This window comes from Pomacea canaliculata, linkage group LG5, assembly GCF_003073045.1.
Source record: "Pomacea canaliculata isolate SZHN2017 linkage group LG5, ASM307304v1, whole genome shotgun sequence".
NCBI classification, from domain to species: Eukaryota; Metazoa; Mollusca; class Gastropoda; order Architaenioglossa; family Ampullariidae; genus Pomacea; species Pomacea canaliculata.
Window position 1 is genome coordinate 11,171,970 of NC_037594.1, and position 24,009 is coordinate 11,195,978.

At 42.7% G+C, this 24,009-nt stretch overlaps 1 protein-coding gene across 1 annotated transcript in view; it reads left to right on the top strand.

The window, feature by feature from the left end:
* Nucleotides 1-297: 297 nt before the first annotated feature.
* The window catches only part of LOC112565387, a 112,344-nt gene continuing 88,632 nt past the window's right edge, over nt 298-24,009 (top strand). The window contains exons 1-2 of the mRNA XM_025240812.1: nt 298-752; nt 15,925-16,062. The gene's annotated coding sequence lies outside the window, so the exon portion shown is untranslated. The remainder of the gene's footprint in view (nt 753-15,924; nt 16,063-24,009) is intronic.

A 24,009-nucleotide genomic window follows, 5' to 3' on the forward strand; every position in this document is an offset into this window, starting at 1 on the left:
ATATAATTAGAACGCTTTCTTCAAGCTGGATGAGGTCTTCACCGCTGCTGGATTGTTTACAACAAAAATGTTTTGGTAAGATGTTCATGAAGATTCCAGAAAAAAAATTCTTCTGCGGTGTGAAAGGGAAGACAATGGCTGCTCTTCCAAAGTTAGTGAAAACAATTTCAACTCGGCGTAACAAAGCCAAACTTGTGTTCTAGATACACCTCCACCTGTCTGGTGCTACGAGGTAGAGGTGTAGCAACTATCTGCTTCTTTTGGTTGAAATAAGCTCTTTGTACATTGCGGACGTATTGACAAAAGACTTTCACTTCAGTCAACATGGAAATTTTTACAAACTGTCTTGCAACCAATCTCTGGATTTAGACAGTTTAATTTCAACAAAAATATTCTCACTTTTCATCACTCCATGCCATAGCACAGTTCCAGACAGGCATCCATGCTTAGTTAAAGGATCTTCCCAAAGATATTTGCATTTCCCGGCTAGCTGTGAAGGAGGAACATTATCCAAAGAACTTATTTGGTTAGGGACAGCCCAACCCATGTGTGACATGTTTATAGGTGCAGTCTTGGGAAAGTTTGTTGGGGTCACAGGTCCAAGTGACCGTTGGAAGTGCACGTCGTTAAACGTCTGGGAAGCTGCCTCCGTCGTCTGCTTTGCTAACTGAAGGCAAGGAATCAGCGCAGCTGCCTCATTCTGGATTACACGTCTGCTTTCGTTTTTGGGAGGACGTCTGCTTGAACATGAAGTAAGTTTTTGATGAAATTTTAACAGGTAAATATTGCGTGTAATGAGTAATTGTTTGTTTAATACTCAATGAGTCGGCAATTTGAAACAAGAGTTGACCGAGCATCATCACACTTGTAAGTTATATTGATATCATCTTTAAGTCCAAAACTTCGTATTACGTATTGTGGTCTAAAGAACCTGTAAGTTACATTTTCTTGCTGTCTGATACACCTGGGACAGTAGTTATGAAGCAGGGGTAAGTCATTGCCCTGGGGCAACAGAGGATTCAAACGTTTTGTTTCCAAAGTTAATCAGTCCGCGGGCCCCGCAGATGTTTTGTACAACAAATTGGTGGCAAAAATATCCTAGGTTCAAAAACATGTCTGCTGAGTGTCAAAACCGTTTTATAACTTCGAAAACAAGATGTTTCTCCTTGAGTTCTTTATTTTTACCCAGAAAAATGACTTACTCTCGCTTGTTAACTGTGGCCTCGAGATTGTCTTCCCTACTCAGAAACAAATAAAACATCTTGTCATCATTGTTACCCGACAATAAACAAAGGCAGTCAGTAATATGCTCATCATTTAGACCGTCCACTTAGAAGTAATACTTAAAATCAAATACCCGTTAAACAATTTTAATGTGAAGTTGTTTCTCAGTGTTTATTTCTCGTCATCGCTCTCTTCCTTCTGGTCCCAATCCTTCCTTCCTCCTTTCCGTCTTTCACCTATCTGCCCTCGACAACCCTCCCGGTCGTTGCCGCTAGCTTGCAATCATCGTGTTTATCTCGTTTCCTCACCATCTAAGTGTTCGTTGCACCACAAACAGTCGGGCACGCACCGAGATGGCATCGAATCCCTGTCTAAAGTCCTGAAAACAAAGGGCATTGTCAGGTCTGGCGACGACACACCGGCAACAATTGCTCCTCCAGCGCCGGCTGCAGCATGCTGTATTGATTCCTCCCCCTGATGTGCAGGAATGACATCGCGTGCCGCACTCTTTGTTCTGGCGGAGGCTTCCACGTGGTGCCGCCTGACGCCGCTCTTACGAATAATAATATTAGCCTCGCAGCGACCGTAAAGGGCAACCAGACTAGGATGTGTCCAAACTCTGTTTACTCTCTTGAGAGAAGAACGAGTTCTGTACAGTCGCAGCTGTTTGTTTTCCACTCACAAAATTCATTTTGTTTCTCTCTCTCTCTTAACTTGAAAACCCTCCGGCGAGGACTAATCTGGCAGCCAGGAACAACATGGCGGTAAATATTGATTTGAATGCTGTTAATGACCAGCATCCATAGTTCTGCACGTTTCTTTTCTTCCACAAGCTGTCCTCCAAATGAGAATTTAAGCTTTCTTGCATAGCATGAACATGTTGGCCCTGTTGATAGACATTTAAGATCTTGAAAAGGCTGAAGACAAAAATCCGACAGTCGGTGTGGGTTGGTGATTCATCAACCAATTAAACACCTAGCAGCAGTTTGTGTCTTCTCTTTCCCACGAGGAGGAAGATTGGGTGCTCATCGAAGAACGGATCAGTCATGTGATATAACAGGGCGCGATGATTTTTGAAATTTTTCGCTGAAATTTTGACAAGAGTCTTCATCCACATGCTTTGATCTTTTCCTCTTTTTCATCTCTCTCGTTTACCAATAAATAACACTGCGCCATTGGCCAGACTTCACAAACAGGATGTTTGCGCCTGTCAGGTTGGTAGCTACAACCGGCGAAATGAAAAGCATGGGCAGGTCCCGGCGTGTTAGGATCCATTAGGATCCATGCTGGTGCTGTACTGTTGGTGAGAATTCGTGTCACGCAGTGTGTGGTAAATAAGGAGAGCTGGCTCGTGAGAGTGAGTGTGGACAAGCCTGAGTGCCCGGTGTGGCCGCCATCAGATAGATTACAACACGAGTAGTGAAACAACATCTGCTTACTGACCATCGACAGTGCCACACCCTCCGGCAGCTATGGGTCATTTGTCACAGGTCATGGATCAATGGCCCAGCTTCGATAATGAGTCATGGCCGTTCGTGCAGACGGGGTGTATGAGGTGTGACCGGTCCCAGGAGACTTAACAAGCCAAACAAGTCCACTAACTCCAGCTTGCACGATTTTCATCGATACACACAATACCTGCATCTATATATCTCATATTATCTCATTTACCAACATACATGGACACGTGCATACCTACACAAGTAAGTAAATACAAACATAAACATACTTGCCTACAATCGTCCTTTCAATTTTTTATCTCTTAACCATTTCACGGTCTTCTCTCCATAACTGCGATTACGTCCCATTACAAGATTAAGAAATGGCAACAAAAATATTTATCTCATGTGTAAACAGAAACAATTAGAAATTGTCGTGCTATAGCGTATGTTGAGTCCCTGGCATTAAAAGCTCCTCCTTCATATTCCTGTAAGCTTCCTGCAAACATTATTTTATGAATACAGTTCAGCTTCCATTACTTAGTCCAACAGTCCACCATCCCTCAGGCTCCTGGAGAAAAAGTTGAAATAAAATTTTCGCAAACTTTCCGAACTCTTCTTACGCAATATATCCGTAATTTTTTTATACAAATATAAGAAAATATATAAATTATTAAACTAATAAAGTGTAAGTGCCAAAACCTTATCGAGTACTCGGTCTATGATGAGGGAAGAAGGGAGAAAGACGAGCAAAAAAAGTAAGGCAGAAGCGAGTGCTAAGTCTTAACTTGAAATAACAATAAACAATCTTCAAAACTGCTCCACCTACTCATCTTCACAGCCATCATCAGTTCCTTGACCCTAAACAAGATTGCCACACTCGTAGCACAAAACCTCTACTTTCAACAGGCAAGCGACAGAAGCTGGTCTGGTCTGGTCATGTGATCTTGTAGAAGACTATCCTTCAAGGCACCTTCATACACATTCATACACACAGAAAGACAAGGTTGCGAACATGAGATGAGAGGCGATTTGAGGATATTGCGACCAACACACACACACTCTCTGTATTCTCTATGGCGGGTGAATGACAGACAGGCAGGCTCTCCACTTTTGGTCATTGTCTGCAGTTTCCCTTCCTTTGTTGGCCTCGTTCCCTGCAGGATCGTCTTTGCAAGACCCGATGCCCTTGACAAAGTACACTCACCACTTTAGTTTGGTCGTCTGTGGCCTGGAGGTCTTTGCTACTTGTCTGACTAGCTTCTACATCTTCTCGATGTGGTCTTCAGAGTGAGGAGGAGGTTGTACACTCTTGAAGGTGCCATCAATGGTCAACACGAACTTAGGTTCTTGTGACGGCCATATTGTTGGTTTCTCCCACACTCTTTGCTACTTTATCGTACCTTCCTTCTGTCAAACATTGGGAACTCTTTTTTTACTCGACACACTGTTCTCTAACACTTGCTTTTCACGAACAAACAAAGAAATACATAAAAATATGAAAGCAAACGAAAGAAAGCCTTCCCAGACCACACACCAAATCACCAAAAAAAAAAAAAACAAAAAAAAAAAAAAAAAAAAACCAAAACAAATAAGTAAAAATAAAAATTTTTCTTGACAAAAGACAAATACCGGGCGGCGCTGGGACTGGGACCGTCCTTATCTTTTTGTGCCTCGTTTTGATTGCTCGCCATACATTTTCACTGGAGCTACAGCGTGCTGAAGGTTTTACAACCCCGCCAATGGGTCATAAATGATGTACCCCGAGATCGATTGGCGGGTTCACGTGGAGGGCGACCAGTGCCCTCTGTCCTCCCGCCACCAACCCCAAACAAGGCAACGTACTCGAGATGGTTCGCTGGCCGTGGGAAACCGATACTTGGCGACTTGCACCCGCCGTAACGTGGCCACTACGTGACCGCGCCGTCCGGATTATTCATCTGCGGACAGTTCATGGCCACGTAACATCCAATATTCCACAGTAGGACTGCCTTAGGTCCTTCTTTTTGTGAGAATGTCCGACAGTGGAGTCGAATAGCAGGGAGCAGTCGGCTGGAAATCACTTCCCCAGGGAATAGTTGTTGCTGCTGAGCTTACTGTAGTCGGGCAACATGAAGTAGGTGGACTGAAACCATGCAGTAGTTCACATTATTTCTGTGCTGAGCTATCAGGCTAGAGGTGGATTGTATTACCCATACTACAATCCGCTTGATCGCTGTACTTAGTTAATAGCCTCGTGTGTCGTGGTGCATTTTATTTAATGGTTATTGGAAGTCTGGCGTATTTATGGGCAATGGATTGGCATGATGGTGACGGCAATAGTTCGAGAACCATACGGTAACTCCACTCTTTTCCCTCTCTTTTTTTCATCTTTCAAGAACTTCAGATCACAGAGAGTGGGTTTGCGCAGAACAAAATTTTATGATTTGTTTGCTTGATGGTTTACTAGGGAGTCAAGACAAGAAAAAGCGGTGAAAAGTGTTCCCCGGGCAATCCACGAGAGTCCGTTTGTTCAGGCAATGCATCAGTTATGTCTGCTCAATCTGTCCCCAGGACCTCAGTCAGCTCTAGATTGTTTGACCTTTAGGTCAGATTGTTTGACCTATAGGTCAAATACCATCAGATGGTGTTTGATCTATAGTTCTAATAGTTTGTCGTGGAGCTGTGGTCCTTGGAAAGGATGACTCCTTGCTCCACGACAGATACTCTCATCAGGATGGCAACAGTGGCATTGGCGAGGCTGGGCAGGAGCTGGAAGAGCCATAAATCAGGTTTACTACACAATACAATCTGTAAAAACCCTTGTAGTTCCAATCCTGGTCTGCGGATGTCAAAAGCTGCTTGCCGATACGATTCGAGAGCAAGTGCCGGATCCGGATCTCAGGGAACATAAAACTAATCACTTTGTACGAAACATGGTTGACACACTTGTAGGACACCTGGAAGCTCTACTTGCAACAGCTAAGCTACGGAAGCTGGTCTGGTGTGTCCACGTGATCTTGGCATGTGACCTTGTCGAGGACTGTCGTGGACGCCGTGATGGTCAGAAGAAAAACTGATTTTAGATGAAAGACTGAACTGGTCGTCGTGTGAGCAAAAACACAACTTATTTTAGGTCTACATTTCCTTTCATCCAACTTCAAGGAGAGAGCATCCTGGAAACAGACCGCTTCACGTCTCTGGGGAGCATCCTCAACAAAGATGGTGGAGCGGATGATGACATCAAAAGCCGCATCAACAGGGCCAGGCAAGCTTTCAACAGCCATCTGGAACTCCAGAGCATTCTCCTTCCACAGTAAGACCCGCATCTTCACCACCAATGTGAAAGCAGTCCTGCTGTATGGTTCTGAAACCTGGAGAGGGACAAACACGCGTACCAACGACTCTTTCCTTCTGGATGACCGTTACAAGATGTCACAGCAGGTCCGGGGAACGCAAAGTATCGACAATGAAAATCAACGTTCGCTGCAGAACTTGTGGAACCTAGCAAGTTCAAATGAATGAACTTTTTTTTGTATGCGCATGTGTGAGAGAGGTTTACATGTACATGTCTACAGCAAACCGCTAGCTGACTGAAAACAAGACAAAATGGAGTGCAGTGTTCTACAGGAGTCGTTCTCTACTTGACCTTACAAGTAACCCTATCCCTATCGATCTCGCGGTTCACGAGGTCAAGTCCTCAACCTTTATTCCTCCGCTTAGCGGACTCTTTGAACTCTGCCCCGTCCACCTATCTCCTTCATCTTTAATTTTGTCTTCATCTCGGGCAGGGGTCGCGCTGGTCACTTCATAAGCTGGGGACAAATGATTCTCAGTGTTTGAAGGATAAATGCATGAATACTGAATTTCTTGTTCACTTCTTTTTATTTTTTTTGAGCCGATGCGTGAGAAAACATCCTGGGTTCACTGAATCGCTAAGATGAACGAACCTTCAAGAAGCCAAGTTCAGTGTCGTGCTGACTGTGTCATCATAACTGTCTGAAATATTCGCATCTCAGTGTTCTGAGAAATATGCTGCTTGTGCAGGCACCTTCGTTAGATGATGACATCAGCTGTCAGAAGAGTTATTAACATGCAAAAATCGTTAATTTCGTGTGAAGTGTTATTTTTTTTTTCTTTATCCGAATTTTAAAGCAAAACACGTGCGGTTATTCAGTGCGGGGAGAAATGGGAAAATTGTTGTCAAGCAACTAAGGCAACATCCCGGCAAGGAGGCAACCCTGTAAACAGATGGCACATGCAGAGAAAGAACAGCGAGCCCGAGACGAGAGCTGAACCCAGGGCATCCAGTTCTCATTGTAATGGCGACAGACGGGAAACATTGCACCACCGATCCACCCTATATTCTGTACAGATTGTGTCAAGCAAGAGGTGAGGTTTGATTGATAACTGCCATGTCAAGTCTGTAGAATCCCCAGTGTCACCTGTAAGGTGGATGCTTGCATGCATGTCATTGGCTGAAAGCTGTCTTGCTGCCTTCCAGGACGTGTGCAATTTTAGGAGAATATGGACAATATTTGGGAAGAGCAGTAGAAGACAAACACACGAGAAACAACGAATTGCAGAGGAAGAGAAGTGAGGACGACAAAGTAGCTGTAGGGAAGGGCTGCGAGAAAACAAATGTAGACAATTATTTCCCTTCACTGGTCAAAGGTCAGGACCATGGAGTCAGCTTGTGAATACAAATTTTAAACTCATGGGATGTGGGTGGATTCTTCGCATGCGTGCGTGTCAGTCTTTGATCTTGCGTGACTTGCGTTTGCATAATGAAACTAGAGATCATGTGACGTAGGTGGAGGAATTGCCAAGACGTCACTGTATCGAGTGCTGGGGTCATGTAGTACGGGTCATGCGAGGGAGCGGCAAACACGCAAACATTGAAGCAAGGACGTTAAGGTGCAACAGCCTGAACCCTCGACGAGGTTTTAGAATACCTTCGTGAACTTATCACTGTACGCGCTCAAACATTACTCACAGTTACACAGTTGTCTATTACAAATTATTGTTACACTTGCCAGTTTACATTCTGCACCTTCACATCAGATTTGTCGTGTTAACTGCTTTGCGACATTTAAACTCTTCAACAATACAAAACTCTACCCCATAACAGCTCTGAAAAGATTTCAAAAAAAGTTCGTTTGGTTCTCGCGAGAGCGCATGGGACTTGGATAACTGTTATTGCTGCGCAGATTAGAGACCAGATACCCGAGAGCGGATGCATAAGAAAAACGAACCTTTTATCTGTTTGCCGTAAAACGACTGGGAAGCTGGTTCTGGAACAGCAGCACGCGAGTCATCAACTTGGCCGCCATGCTGGGGTGGCCGCACACACTCCCAACCCACCCCGTTATCCCGCTGGTGAGCAGACTCGGTTCTCACAGTACAAACTTTGTTTTCCAGCTCAGTGTTTCTTCCTCTCCAGGTGTACTAAGGCTGGGGTTTGTTTACACAACGCACGCTTGTAAACAATGTGGTTTTTCCAGACACGAGTACTTTGCTTTCAATTCCCAGGTGAGGTTTGGAGAAAGGTCAAGTGTCACCTGACCGACGTGAACCTTGGAGACGTGTCGCGTGGTTTAACGCGAGATGTGGAGAGATACTGCATGCATGCCATACTGTACCATAGAGAGATAGCTATTGGACTAGGTGCTCATCAAACAAATAAAGAGGAGTGACTGCTCCGTGTCTGTGGTTTGGGAAAACATTTCATCTATCCGTGTGTCAGGTGAAAGAAGTCTCCAGTCACGAGCCACCAAACCTCTTACTTCTCTTACTGACCTCAGAAATTTTTCAGTCTGAAAACTGCTCATTGCCTTAACTCTCATCTCTCCTTCTGGCTAAAGTGCAGTTCCTCAGGCAGTATTTGAAAAAAGTAAAATGTCATGCAACATTTCTTGAAAAGCAAAGAAAAACTAATTCATTAGCTCCGAGCAGGTTCAAAAGAAAGTGAATGAGGATGCTCACTGCCTCCCTTTAGTTTTCTAAGGAAACCAAATTGGCTGCCTGTTTCTTGGCAATAAGTTTTTCATCTTTGTGGATTTGTGCGCATGTGCAACAAAGGATCGTCGTCTGCCCGCAGCGAGAATACACTGGGAAAGAAACAAGACAAGAATTGGTAATGAAGATAATCATTTGTTGTCCGCCACTTCTCCCTTCTTTTGTTTAGTTGCTGTAGGGAAATGCTTGGAGAGACAGGATTCTCTGACTGATTTTGGCAATGGCCTGACAAATGCAGTTTATATGTTCAGAATTCTGTAAATATTTATGGAGCAAGAACTTTTGGAGAAAAAACCTCACTTTATACCATTTATAATACAGTTATTTATCATGAACATCTTATTGTAAGCTAGCACACAGAAAAGATTTTGAATACTATACGGTATTAGAATTTTGATAATTTCGCTATTTTGTATATTTATTTTAATAACAAGGATATATGGAAACGACAATCCAGATAACAGACTGTCACGTGACCTGCTGGTGTACCAGTCTGTGTTCCACAGTCTCAGTTCCTTCATGTAGTTTGTCTTTTAAGTTCCAAACTCCTGGAGGCAGATGCAGAGTGTGTTGGAGTGCTGGAGAAAAAGAAGGAAGACACAAAGAGAGATTGAAAAAGAAACAAAATAATTAAAGGGAAGATAACCCAAAATGACAACAAGAGGAGATAACAGCACTGATTTACATCTTTTTAAAGGCAGTGTTGGGGAATGTTCCCCCTGCCCACGCAGCCCAGGGTGCAAGAAGCAAGTGTCAGCAGCGTCTGTCGCCAGGAAACCACACAAATTACAGAGTCACGTGCGTGGTGGTGTGAGAGGTGGTTTGTGGGTGTGGAGGAGGTGAAGAGCAGAGTGGGGAAGGTCAAGGATGTAATTACCATTCTCTAAGTGGCCAAGTGTTAGTCCATTTGTCTGTAGGCAACCGTGTCTGCCTCTTCCACACAGAACAGAGTCTACATTTCTTTCTTTCTTTCTTTCCTTCTTTCTTTCTTTCTTTCTTTCTTTCTTTCTTTCTTTCTTTCTTTCTTTCTTTCTTTCTTTCTTTCTTTCTTTCTTTCTTTCTTTCTTTCTTTCTTTCTTTCTTTCTTTCTTTCTTTCTTTCTTTCTTTCTTTCTTTCTTTCTTTCTTTCTTTCTTTCTTTCTTTCTTTCTTTCTTTCTTTCTTTGCTGGACTCTATCCAATAATCAGCGAGCAGTAAATGCTTACTCCCAAGTGTACATTGAGAACTTCTGTTCGCTAACGCATGACATCAGATGTAGAAGGACCTGTAAGAAACACAAAGATAATGTTGAGGAATCCGATCATGCAAAGACATGGTCATACAGCATCCTGGCCACTGTCGAAATTCTCGCCCTTCTCGTGGTCCACCATCATGTATGGAATCTGGCCACTGCTGTTTGACTGCGTGTCACCCTGGGTTAAACTTTGCCAGGACAGACAGGCTCGTGGGCAGGAACTGAGCAACTGAGACGGACACAGAAGAGGAAATAAGCTTTGAAGAACAGAAAATGTGAAATAAATTCTGACACCCTCAGACTTAACAAGACCACATCGCCTTCATGGAGATGACATGGACTGAGATAACATGCGAACGCCGGTGCGTATGTGTGTGTGCGCGCGCGCGTGGGTGTGGAACTTGATAATCTGCTGTAAGAAGAGGAAACCAGCCCTAAGCAGCAGCATCAACTTCACAAAAAAGAAAGAAAGAAAGAAAAATAAAACAAGAGCAAAACCCGGAAGAGGATTAATGAAGTCTAATGGATACTGGGTGAAAAACAACAAGATGACCCGCATTTGTCTTTGTTGGCAGATGATTGCTTGTTCTCGAGAACAAACACGTGAAGCTGTATATCTGTTGTAAGCCAGCTGTCCTTGATATATTACATATTTTCAAGACATTGAGAATGAGCAAGTTTTGGGATCGAGGATTAATATCTTTAGCTTTCAACCGCTAGTCAACCTAACAGCTCGGATGATGTGTACAAAGCTACCTTCCTCATCCCCATTGGCATCATTCTCGCAGTCGTTGTCAAAGTCATCGTCGTCCTCAATTTTGTTTTCTGCTAGTCTTCGATGCTATTGCCTTTATTGTCTGAAAACAAGTAATGCCGAGCGCATACCTCCCCGCAAACACACAAACAATTTTATGTATTCATAAAACCAGAAAATTTATTATGCGAATTGTTTTTGGAGGCACAGAAATTAGATGCCCATCAAAATAATTCAAAACAAGGTTTTTAACACAGGGCAGGTTGAGGTCGAAGGTATCGCTGATATGTGCTCATAATTCTTTTTTTTTAAGTTTTATCTTTTCTACTTGAAAGAAGCTGGCACATGCATGCGATCTTGTTATCGGCAGCGACCGGGTCAGAGAAATCAGTTTATTTCATGGCAGCCAGCATGTCTGTCTTTTGACGGTTTCTGTCATTTATTCTCTTGTGGCATCATTCTGACATCCGGGCTTCAGGGAATTCTGGCATACGTGGGTGTTCATGTATCTCTCCTCTCACTTTCTGTCTCACAGAGAGGAAGAGAGAGAACAACTGAGAACAATACGAAGAGAGATAGAAAGGAAAGGTAGGGAGAAAAAAATGAATATAGATGAAACAACTGAAAACAATACGAAGAGAGATAGAAAGGAAAGGAACTGGAGAAAAAAAAGATGAAAATAGATGGAATGTAATTACAAGTCATACTCAACTGTTGGATGTGTGTAATATTTTTTTACAGGTTTATGGTGAAGCTGACTACCCACCAAATGTCATTTTTTCAGCTGTCATCCATTTAGTAATTTCCTTTTGCAAGTCCATTGCTTGTCCTCAGAAGAAGACATGTGGGATTTCTTGTCACTCTAAAATACTTTTTTAAAATTTAATTAGAGACTCTCTGCTTTGAAAGGCGATTTGCTGGTAGTCTTTTTCACCAACGATCATTTGTAAGTTTGTTTTTGCCATGGAGACCAAGGGAAGCGCGGTGAGAGAAAGGATTGTGGGCTGACATCTGTCTTGTCTTAGCTTTGAGTGCATTACTCTTCTGGATGTCTAATCTGGTTTGTGGAAGAGCGAGGATTTCGGCCACATACACACTTTTTCTGTTGACATGGTCGCTTAAAAAGTCTGAAAAAGCTTATTTCATTCTCGAAAAGTATGCTAGAAAAATTAGCTATTCTAGAAATATTTCTAGAAGGTATAGTCCGGCGTTTAAACTTGAAACCAGAAAATAGGTTGAATAACTACTGGCTGGTAAAAGAGAGCCTGAGGGAGGAAGGAGAGGGAGTGGGAGGATATTTCTGATGGTAACATACATTAACACCTGCTGGTGAGCAAGAATTGTTTTCCTTCTCTCGATGAGACTTGCCTGAAGAGATTGTCCAGCGTGTGGAGAACCATAAACCTTTCGCAAAGAGGAAGGTTTACGATGGTAACCATGTCATGAAGCGTTCAGCTGCTACTGTCTGCTGCAATCTACAGACCTCTTGGTGTTTGTGTGTTTGTTTGTGTGTTTTGCGTTTGTTTGTGTGTTTGTTTGTGTGTTTTGCGTTTGTTTGTGTGTTTTTTTGTGAGTTTGTGTGTTTGTGTGTTTGTTTGTGTGTTTGTTTGTGTGTTTGTTTGTGTGTTTTGTGTTTGTTTGTGTGTTTTTTTGTGAGTTTGTGTGTTTGAGTGTTTGTTTGTGTGTTTGTTTGTGTGTTTGTGTGTTTTGCGTTTGTTTGTGTGTTTGTTTGTGAGTTTGTGTGTTTGTGAGTTTGTTTGTGTGTTTGTTTGTTTGTGTGTGTTTGTTTGTGTGAGAGTGTGTGTGAGTCATGTGCGCGTGCACGTCTCAATATTTTCTTTCTCATCAGCTACTTTTGTTAATCTACTGTGAGCAGTACTGGACAGTATTGTAAGCAATACCATTTCTGGAAATTTGCAATTAGTGGTGTAAAAGCAAGCACTTCTGTTTTCACTAACTATTACTCTCGTCATACCAATCTCCTCTCTCTTACTGATAAGAACAATTTAATTATAACTATGAACTTCCTGTAAACATATTTTGCTCACAAGACAAGTGGAAAGTAGTCGAGGTCAAGAAAACAAGATCTCACCTAATTGAATGTAGTGTGTGAAAACCCGCATTTGTAAACTTTCCTGACAGACAGTAGCGTTGCCATCAACAGATGTGGGATTGTAATTATTCCACCAGCGGCTCCATCTTTGTGAACCTTCCAGCTGCCAACCGGAATTGTGACAGCACCGCGAGAATGGCGGTCAGGAGGCAAGATGGCGCAAACTATTCTTGACCTCTGAGAAGAAATTATTTTCCCACCATAAATATGACGAAGAATATCTCAGCCACTTGCGGTTGTATAGATATTACCTATTTAATCAAATAGGTTAGTCTGTAACATTTGTTCACAGATTGCAGTGGAGCAGAAACAGAGGAACGCTGACAGTTTGTGTGAGTTCGATCCCTGGAGGTTTATTTGATTTTTCTAGATGTGTATGTTTCTTGGTTGCTGTGGAGATATTTTGTGGGTTTTATTAAAGCTCTGTAACTTTAGGATTATTGCAGGAGTAAACTCGGAGTTACAGATATCCATGCGGGTTTCTTGACATGTTCACATCAGTAATTCGTCACTGGCATTCGTCCACGATATACAATATAATTGAAAACCTCTTTTAATTTAGTTTCGTTCATTGTTTGCATATTTCAGCCCCTCGACTGTCGGTGTTCCCTCTGCGAGGAAAAATAATTCCGCTTCCAAGGAGATAACGTACATGCGCATAGAAACGCGGCACGTGACTCGCGTGCGCAGGCGCAGTGAAACGTTAAAGCTCTACAAAGACGATCGGATCGGCGCGGGATGGGCGGGGGAGGGCGTGGAGGTGGGGGGCGGGGTTGAGGATGAGGCCAGAGCGGGTATCGGGAAACTGGGGGCAAGAAAGGGACACGTCATCACGTGATGAAGTGGAAGTCGGGGGACTGACCTCCAAGCCGGTGTTGTAGCCTGTGTGATGCCCAAACGTGTGAAGGACATTCGTCATCTCACGGGAGGTTGTCCAAGGCAGAAACACACTGCCGCGCGTGAGAAACACAAGAGCCGTTGATCAGCATGCATCAGCATTCCCGGCCTTGACACTAGAGGAGGAAGTGACGTAGTCGCCCTCATTAGCAGACGAGGGGTATACGACTACACTGGAAGCTTCTGTCATCCGGACGGCCTTAAAAATTTCTGTTATTGAAGTGTAAACATAAGCATCGTGCTTGTCCGCAAATTGCAAAATGGGAGCATGTTAATCAGAAGTTGAAACATGTTTATCACGTGTAAACAAGCGTGAACAATTGCCGAAATGAAATGAGAGGCGAGGTATGGCACTAGACCTTGCAAACGCCATTGGCCGATGGACGCACATAGGCACCTGCCAGACATTGATATCGAGTCTTGTGATTTAGAGGGATACTTGACATGGAAACAAGTCCACTTCCTTTAATAGACAGAACACATTATATACAATTGTTATTTATTTATTTTTATTGTCTCTGCTGTAGAAAACAGTTCCTACAATTGTTATTTATTTATTTTCATTGTCTCTGCTGTAGAAAACAGTTCCTTAACGTCCATTCGGCAATTTTTTACCGATGAATTTCTCAAAGAGTATTTATGACACTGAATCACAATTTCCAAGTCAGAATTTGAAATACAACAACTCTTAGACTGGAATTAATGTGATGCCATCCAGATAAGAGAATTTGGCTTTTCATTCGTCCTTTCCCTTCTGTCAAGTCCTGTGGGGCCATAAATACAAAAAAATCTATTCTGTTCCTGTATAACATGTTAAGCTTCTCGCAGGACTGGTGAGCATACAGGGAACACAATCGAATCCCGGTTCCGCCCCCAAGAGCCTCGTCTGGCTGTGTAAGCCCACCATGGCTCCAGTGGTTTGGCACCCACTAGTCTTCGCACAAGTGCTCTTCTTCTGTACAATGTTCGCCGGAAGAATGGTCCTGCCACTCTCATCCTCTCTGTGAAAAAAGAAGCTGACATAGCCGACGTGAAAGAGTGAGCACAGTTCACAATTCCAGACCACCGGACAGAGACGATCTCGGGGACTAACGATTCTTGTGGTTAGCGAAATCGATCTGCAATAACATTGGCCAGTTGAAGACAGAAGAAGCGAAAGAAAAAAAATGATGATGATGATGCTGATGATGAATATGATGATGATGTCATATCAAGACATGCAGACGATGATTTTTTTGAGAAACAGGAAAAGAGACAACCGTGTGTTTGCACACATGTATCATGCGTTTGCGTGCGTGCGTGCGTGCGTGCGTGCGTGCGTGTGTGTATGTGTGAACTGAATGATTTATTTTCCGCCACAGTTCTCGTAACAATACTTCTGCCACTCAGCCCCGGCTGCCGCTGGCTAATACACCACTACCGCAGTCATCTTCGTCATAAACTCAGAGATAGGGGCCTCGGCCATTGTGCTGAAAGAGGTCAATCGCCATTACTCGTGAGCACGTGGTCACGCAGACCGCTCTCGTCGGCGTCATCGATGTGAACAGTCTCCACCCATGTGTAGACAGCTTCTACAAGTGCTCGTGCCGTAGACAATGTCATCGATCACCGTCAGACGGCGGTCGTTAGATGTTGTTGGCCACATCCGGGGTAGCACTGAAACCTGTCCCCGTGGTACAGACCACTGATTAATTTTCTTTGACTGTGCTTTTCAAAATGAAAATTATTACATCTTGGGGAATACTTTCCAGTTTCCGTGACATTTTCTCACTTTTCGACATGCAGTAGTTTAGGGGTTCGGTCTATAAGGTCGTTTTAATTAACCAAAAATATATTTTATGTGACACTACACCTCAGCAGGTAATTCATCTTTCAGTTTCTCTGAGGTTGTCGGTCCTTCTAAATCTTCCGTCGTCATGGCGGCAGTGTAGTTGTAGACTCCGTGAACAGCCACCATTGAGGATCGATTCATCTTTTTCTTTTAATCCCCTCGCCATGCAGGGCTGAAAAAATCTGTCTCGGTTTCAAAACGAATGTAAACATATTATGTACAGTCTGTCTCGTCTGCAAAGCATGGAGTGAGTTTGAAAGATGGTAAACTGATCAACTGAAGTTTGAACGGACGGACAGACTGGAGCGAGGAGGAGAAAAATTTTAGTTTTAAATTTCTAACAAATGTATTTATTTTAGTTCATTCTTACTACATTTAAACCTCATCCGAAAGTTTTGTGACTAGGAATGATTATGATAGAATTCTCTGTTTCAGCTGAGCCAGTACACAAAAGGTTCTTTGGAACGAAGGTCTCTGTCTTTGGTGCAGACGTGTCACGGAGTAAGATGGCTACGAAACTGTGGGAGGCACTCGTCTTAGACTGCTCTGCCTCCTTCTTTCCTTTCCTCTGAGGTAAGATTCTATCTTGTTTATCAAATTCTATTTCTGTGTAAGCTTGTGATGCATTTCTAGTGTGTACATCTCAATTGATAATATTATTTTGTTTGCGGTTCATCGACGTTTAAGGTATGGGACCGTAAACTTGCGTACATATTGAATTTCTAGTGGTTTGATGACATAAAGCTACAGTAGAATAAAGCTTTTGTCCTCGAGGTCATTTTCAAGTGCATGATCACGAAGAAGCATGTTCTCATCATCTGAGACAAGAAGGACAAATGGTAAAAACGAAAGACGAAAGGAAAAACCAGCCGTGCAGACACGTAATCAAAGACAAACATGGAAGACTTGTAGGGGAAAAAGGAAACATGCAATAAGGATGGAGAGAGGCATAAATCTGCAGAGGAAGACAAGCAGGCGGACTGGTCAATAAACTATAATCACGACTATTGACAATTAATCAATGGACGAAAATAGTAAGAAAGGGTTAGAAAATGGTCTGGCATTGGTGTAAGGAGTAGTGCTCATGGAACAGATGTGTTTTTTACAAGATTCGATGGTGAGTAGGTGGCTGATATAGAAGTGAGGAAAGATCCGTTGTTTTGCAGCACAGAAACCAAAAATCTGGAGACAGAGATTGTGAGGGTATGGTCATCAGACAAAGAGTGGAATTGTCAGGCTGGGATGTAGAGGAAGATGAATTCATAGAAATTGTCATAAGAGGAACCAGCAAAGATGTGCTAAATGTTTCATTGCACTGACAGAAATTTTGACCATAGTTCAAATGTCTGGAACGTTCCCCCTAAAGCATTAGTTACCTTCACATTCACACAAACTCGAGGCTACGGAAGCTTTGTTTATTTTTTGAAGTACTTTGGCTCCTAATGAGCTAACTTTCTCCTATTTCTCAGGTCCTTGAAGTTTTAATAAGTTAATTATCTCTCCTCTGACAAGTTCCTTTGGTAATTAGTCCTGTAAGTACATAAGAAAAAGGGTATCTTGCTTTATAAGATTATCGTATTATTCTTGGTTTATTATTTATTCACATGTCTCTGTCTATTTTCTTTTTCTCCTTCACTCACCCACCTCTTCCCACACAAGTAGACGGAAAGGCAGAGGAGTACAATATGTTTCATTATGAGTCTGTCTTCTGTTCACTCTGCGAGTCCTGTAGGTGATGGCCGGAGCCTGGCTTACTTCCCTTGTACCGGTTTTCAGCATCACGCGAAAGGTGGAGGCAGCCAGAGGTAGACTCGAGCCAGGCTTTGTGTCTCTCACATGTTTCCAATGTCGCGACTGATACAGAGCCTGCTGTAAAGTTGGGTGGATGGAGAGAACAAACTTCTGTAAACGAATCATCGCACGTGCGAGTCTGTTCACGTGTGTTGCGAAAAGAACATTCGAACCCCGGGCTTTCAGAATGTTGGATGCAGCGGGTTTCATTATCTGGGGAGATGCACAGCCTAAAAGTCAAATAATAATAATAATAAAAATAATAAAAATAAATTTGTAAAGCTCATACTCACACTCCTTAGGACCGTGCTCTTAGCGCTGAAGAACAAGAACGAAACATGGACAGCATACGACGGACAGGAAAACAAACAAATAGCATATGAACTATAAAAAAAAAAATAAACAACAGTCCTAATGAAGAATAAAATGGAATACAGAAAACACAAAGAGGAACCAAATAACAAGAACAAGAGCTGAGAGTAAGATGATATGGCAAAGTACAGGTACGCTGCGTGTTTTAGGATGTCCATCGCCGCCACCTACAGCTTCTGTAACTGTACACCTCACTACACACACACACCCTCGGCCAAAAAGTGCGGACAGTTATACAACGACAGCCAGTGACACGTATTTCTTGTAGCGACTACAGTTACAAATAGTTATTCATGTTGGTACAAGTGTTTTAGTCAGGTGTCATACGCTCCACGCCATGTTAAAGTGCTTTAACAAGGGTCGGGTACGAGGACATTGAACTGAGAGAAGTGAAGCTGAGCAGATGGAACTGTCCTTAATGAACTAAATGATTTAGATATTTTAGACTGTTTGTAACTGTTTAAACTACCTCCTGCACTATGGCATCACGTGTCACCCAAGTAATGCATATATTCTGTAATTATTGACATTTTACATGAAGTAATTTTACACGTAGTCTGTTGATTTGATTCACTACTCATTTCTCCATCGAGGACACAGATATACTTGTGACGTAACTTCCGCCTATCCCCCATCACCGTCTAACTAGCTGGTGGTAATGGGTACCAGAGTCCATGGAGGGTGGGGTAGGTATGGCAGTGAGGAGGATACAGGCACCGTTCTTCCAAAAAGCTGGTCCGGAGGAAGGTTGGGGAACTAATACTTCACTCTCCTAGACCAAAAGAATTTTAGGGGAATTTTAAATGAAACAATTTTTTTAAAGCACAGAAAAAATCGGCGAGGACAGTCTTAGCTTTAAGTTCAGTCATTAGGGGTGGGGGGTGGAGTGTAGGGATTAGAAATTAATAGAAGTAAGTATAGCGGCTGTTAAATTACAAAACAAAAAAACAGAAAACAAACAACCCCCCCTTCAAAAAAAAAAAAAAAAAAAAAAAAAAAAAAACGAAAAAAATTGCTTTTGATTCCATCTGATTTTAGGCAGCTGTTCGCAAATTGATTTTTGTGGATGTGAAAAATTCACGACTGTGTCATGTAAGGCCGAGCGGAAGTCTGAGGAAAGAAAACAAAAGTGGTCTCTCGCTCGGGTACGTAAAGGTTCTTTGTTGGCGCTAAAACGGTTATTGACTGGTATGATACAATTCCACCCTCTACAACACTCCATGTTGTCAAGCATCAGAATTAGAGGATACAGAAACATTTAGCAGTCAACATTATCGTCATATTCTCTTGCGGATAATGTGTGAGTGGCACTTGTTTATTTATTGATGTCACAATAAGAAGCCGACGGACTTATATTGTTTAAAACATTGCCTCATTTTTGTTACATAGAATCATAGATAACCCAGGGAACAAAGGTTAACAAATTCTGCACACGAGCATGTGGCGTGTTGATAATTTTATTTGTGACGTCACACTCGCTGTGGAGTGTAGAAATGTCTCGGTGACATCACACACGCCGTGGAGTATATCTTGGTGACGTTACACACAATGTGGAATGTAGAAGTCTCTGTCGCGACACACGTGCTACAGAGTGTAGGCAATATCTTGGTGACGTCACACTCGCTGTGGAGTGTAGGCAATGTCTCGATGACGTCACACACGCCGCGGAGTTTAATATTTTTGTGACGTTACACACTATGTGGATTGTAGACGTCTCGGCAACGTCACATATGCTATTGAGTGTAGGCAATATCTTGGTGACGTCACACACGCTGTGGAGTGTAGAAATGTCTCGGTGACGTCGCACACGCCACGGATTGTGTGCAATATCTTGGTGACGTCACACACGCTGTGGAGCGTAGACAATGTCTCGGTGACGACACGCGCGCTGTGGAGTGTGGATAATTTATTTGTGACATTTCACTCGCTATGGAGTGCAGAAATGTAGCTTATAGTCGTGCGACCTGAGGTCACTACCCGCTGATGTACTAGTGGTTCGTGACACGGAAGATACCCCGGGGATAGCGGGTTATATTCTCTGCGCTCGTGAAATGGGTTCGACTGCCGCTGCTGCTGCTGCTGCTGCTGTGACTGCGACTCCGACTGGTGGCGCTATCGATCAGAGTGCAGTAGGGTCACTGAATGCCTGCCTGTCAACCACAACCTAGTAATGCTACGTACTTATACTAATGCCTGCAGGCGGATGTTTGTGAACATGTGTGCGTCCGTGCGTGACTGTGCATTTGTGCGTCTCACGTGCGGAATGTTCGAGCATGTTAGTCTGTGCAGGCGAGGGTATGAATGCCGTATGAAGGCCAAAGGTCGCGCGGCTGGAAGTAAGTGACATAACGGCACTCATGATCAGCGTTATCACGTTGTTCAACATGAGCTGCACGTCACTAGCAAACCCTGAATATAGGACAAACGTCACATCATTAGAGAACGTGTGCGTCACTTAGGTTTAGCCATTCAGTTTTTTCATCTCATTCGAAAGATTCGAACCTTGCAATAGTTCTTTCAACCTAACGTCTTCCAGCGCTCACATGTGACGTATTTACCCTGGCTCACCCTCCACCACAGGCTGGCACCACGTGCTAAACTGTTAATATCTCAGAAACGTTTTAGCTAATTGCCAGGGAATTAGCCCTTGGGCTTGTGGCTAACGGCGTACCGTGAACCTGGCCCCTGGACGTCAGAGCATGACTAACGGCGTCAGGGGCAGGTAATTAACACCAGCGCCCTCTGATGACGGTCAGCTTAGGCAGAATCTATACGAACTCGCCCCAAATGGGCAGACTACTCAGCACCTGAAGCATGTGATCGTTTGTGGATGCAGCATCCAGAATGTCTCGAGGTGCAATAAAAGGGAGGCAACGCCAGCACTTCCACGTCTTGCGTCTCCAGTGGCGACAGAGGTCGAAGATCTGTCATCATGGTGCTGATGGCCCACCCTGGACAGACCCGGATGTTGCCAGTCTTGCGGTTTAGAAGATCGATTCGTTTGAAGCCTTTAATAGTTTCGAATTGACCCTCGGTGCTGAGCATTCTACATTTCACATGTCTACACATCTTTTTGTTTTTATTAGGATTTGTATTTTTTTTTTACTGGCCATTTATTGAGATCGATGTCTTCATTCTCGGCAATGTTTAGAGCATCATGATAAGTGTATTCAGGAGTTTATTGTTTTTATCCGTGTTGGGGAAATAGCTAAACAAATGGCAATAAAAGAGAAAGATTACAAGATAATAGAAGATAATAACAGAGGAAAAAAGCGATTCGATATTTCCAAGTCCTGTTTGTCTGTTGATAAAGCGATTTCATTCTTGCCATTAAATCTTGATCGAACTGATTCACCCTCGTAAACAACACCTGACTGTAACATTGAAAAACATTGTGATTTTTGTCGAGTTGTAATTGCAATCATCAGAACAATTTAAATATTTTATCGTTGTTTTATTTGCTAAGATCACTTTAACCCATTCTTTGAAGGTAAGCTAGGAAATGCCATTGCCAGGCGGTCATTAATCACTGCACGGAACATCATAAAACATCCATTGAAATACATTTGACGATTTGTCTTTTACTCTTTTGCACTCTTCTTGTTGGTTTTCAATGACTGCCATTCCAGATTTTTGATAAACGATAATTTCAGTTTATGTAAATTTTCTTGAAATGACTCTACTTTTGAATTTTTATTATTTTTATATTTAATCCATATATACATTTTTCATTCTTTCTTACTGGCATAGTTACGTTTAGAAAATACTGATATAAATCAGTAGAAACTATTTCAAGCGTGGCAATCATATATTTCCTCAAAGAATAATCAACATCTTAATAGCTTTCATTTCTTGCTAATAATAACACCTGTGTATTTGAACTTTTATTAGCATTCTTTCTTTTCTCTCTATCATTCATTTATTACAACATTATCTCTGTAAGTCTTTTTTTCTTTTGACTAATTTGTAGATGACTAGATCCATAAGTATGTTATATTAACTGGTGAGGATGAAAATGGTTTGGTTTTTAAAATTACTTTAAAAGCGTGGGAGTGCGTTGCGCAGAATATTATTTTTTCTCGTTTATCACTTCAGATGTACCAATACAAATGCAATAATCATACATCATACATACATGTATAGACTAAACACATACACCCAAAAAACGGAACAGAAGACAGCATCTCAAAAAGGTCGAGATGGTCCAAAATGCAGCTGGACACTCTTCTGATTCCAGTTAATACATCTGGCATTTGAACGTGAGCTAGAAACAGTAAATACCTGTTTTTATTCTCTGGCTGTTTGTCTCCTCTTGCCCGTGGTCCTGATGCAGACACATATCATTGGTAGGGACAAGCCGTCAGCTCCGCACGCCCTCTGTGATTTAAGGTCCGGCTCTTGTAGGGCAGCGCCACACATCCTGATATTAGTGGCACCATCTCGGGCAAAATGTCTCAAATTAGGGCCTCCATCTCGCAGACTTCTAGACACTGGGGATCAGACCACCAGACGTAGCCCTTTAATTATATTTTAATGGACGCAGTAGCATACAACCAATATTGTAAAAGCCAGTAAACATTCCGTGTGCGTGTGAATTTCCTTTTTTCTTACAGAAAAATAGTTCCGTCCTCCTCCTCTTTGTGGAATCTGACTTTTCATACTAGACTTCAATGAATCCGACATGCTCTTGAAAGAAGCAATTAGAAAACAAAACAGATGTAGTAAAGCTAAATAATTCCAATTAACAGGACATTTTTCACGGTGTGCATCTCGTGAATAGCGGGCCGCAAGAGACGAGCGCGGAGGACGGCGGGTGACCCAACAGACAGCCAACAAGAAACTTTAATTCACTTATTGATCTCCAGACATTCAAAGGCGTTCCGCCCTCCCTCTCTCTTCGATTTCTGCCCTCTGCTTCCCCCGCCTCTCATCCCTCGACGCCATGAAGCTCAGATCCGTCTAATGTGGCTTAAGGTATTTTTCTTCCACCTTTTTCTCTCTAAGCCTCCAATGCAAGCGTTCTCCTGCAAATGAGGAGAGTAAAGTCCAAGCAGTTCCATAGTTTGCAAACCTCTCACGGTATTTCTCCCCCAACCACCACACCTACCACTGGTAAATTTTTTTCTAAATTAGTAAGTAGGGGAGAGAGGAGGTAAGCATATTAAAAAAAAAAAAAAAAAAAAAAAAAAGAAGAGGGACGGGTACCGTTGAGATCGGAATAACAAAAATCAACATGGCGGTTGATGTCGGTGGTTGGGTGAGTGGACTCTCGCTCCAGCAACTACCAATTTATTTTTCACGTCCGCCGCGGTTATTCACTTAGGTTTAGCCGCCATTGCCACTGCAGGAAACCACCTGAGTTCGTTAAAAAGTCTGACCACAGGGGATGCCAGGCAGGGATGAGGTGGAGATTAGGTTTGGCCGCATAGACTAGGCACAGGAGGACAAAGAATTGCAGCTTTTTACTCTTCCCGAGAACAACAAGATGAAGATGCTGACGGAGGGAGCGATTTTCAGTAAAGTGAGTGCAAGGTCCACTATTTGAAAGAAAGAAAACGAGAAAGCTGTCAGACCTAGAGAAGATGTCAGATATTAGCTGCATGCTCCCAAGAAGACACAGTAAGAGCATCAGATGATATGTAAGACATCTGTCAGATCATCTATAAACTATTAAAATCACAGACCATCAGACGGTAAGACCTACAGAGCGCTGTATCACATGACAGATGTGTCATCGATTGCAATGTCAGGTAAGATCGCAAAAAATTTCAAAGTGAAAGGTAAATCTCAAAGGTCAGGAGACTATTGTAGGACAAGAAAATATCTATCAGATTAGAAAGCGACAACAGTGGATACAATTCTAAAGCATCTGCATTCAGTCATCGTTGACAAGGTCTGTGACTGGAGGGGAAATGTTATCATCATGGCGACAGGAGCTTGTGTAGCCGGCATTATATTTCTCTAGGATGGTTTCAGTCACGCTTCTTAGGTGTGCGCTGACAGCTGACATCGTGAATCAATGTGGAAAATGCAGGGCGGTGTGCACCTCTTTGAACTCTCATCTCATTCGTTTGAACTTCCTTTGTCGCTTTATTCTGCTCCTGCATTGATTCTTTTTTTGCTGACCACAGTGTATACACATATCGAAAATATACCTATTTATAGATTACCTATATATATATATACACATATAAAAGCATCCATATATCACACACCTTCTTTCTATCCATTAACTGGTACCGTTAATTTAACCGTAGTGGGGGAGACAATGAAATGCAGCAGAGGTGAACGCCCACCACCGGTGGTCTTGCGCCCCCAAGGGACATCCGGGCCACTGCTTCACATTTGTTACCCAGC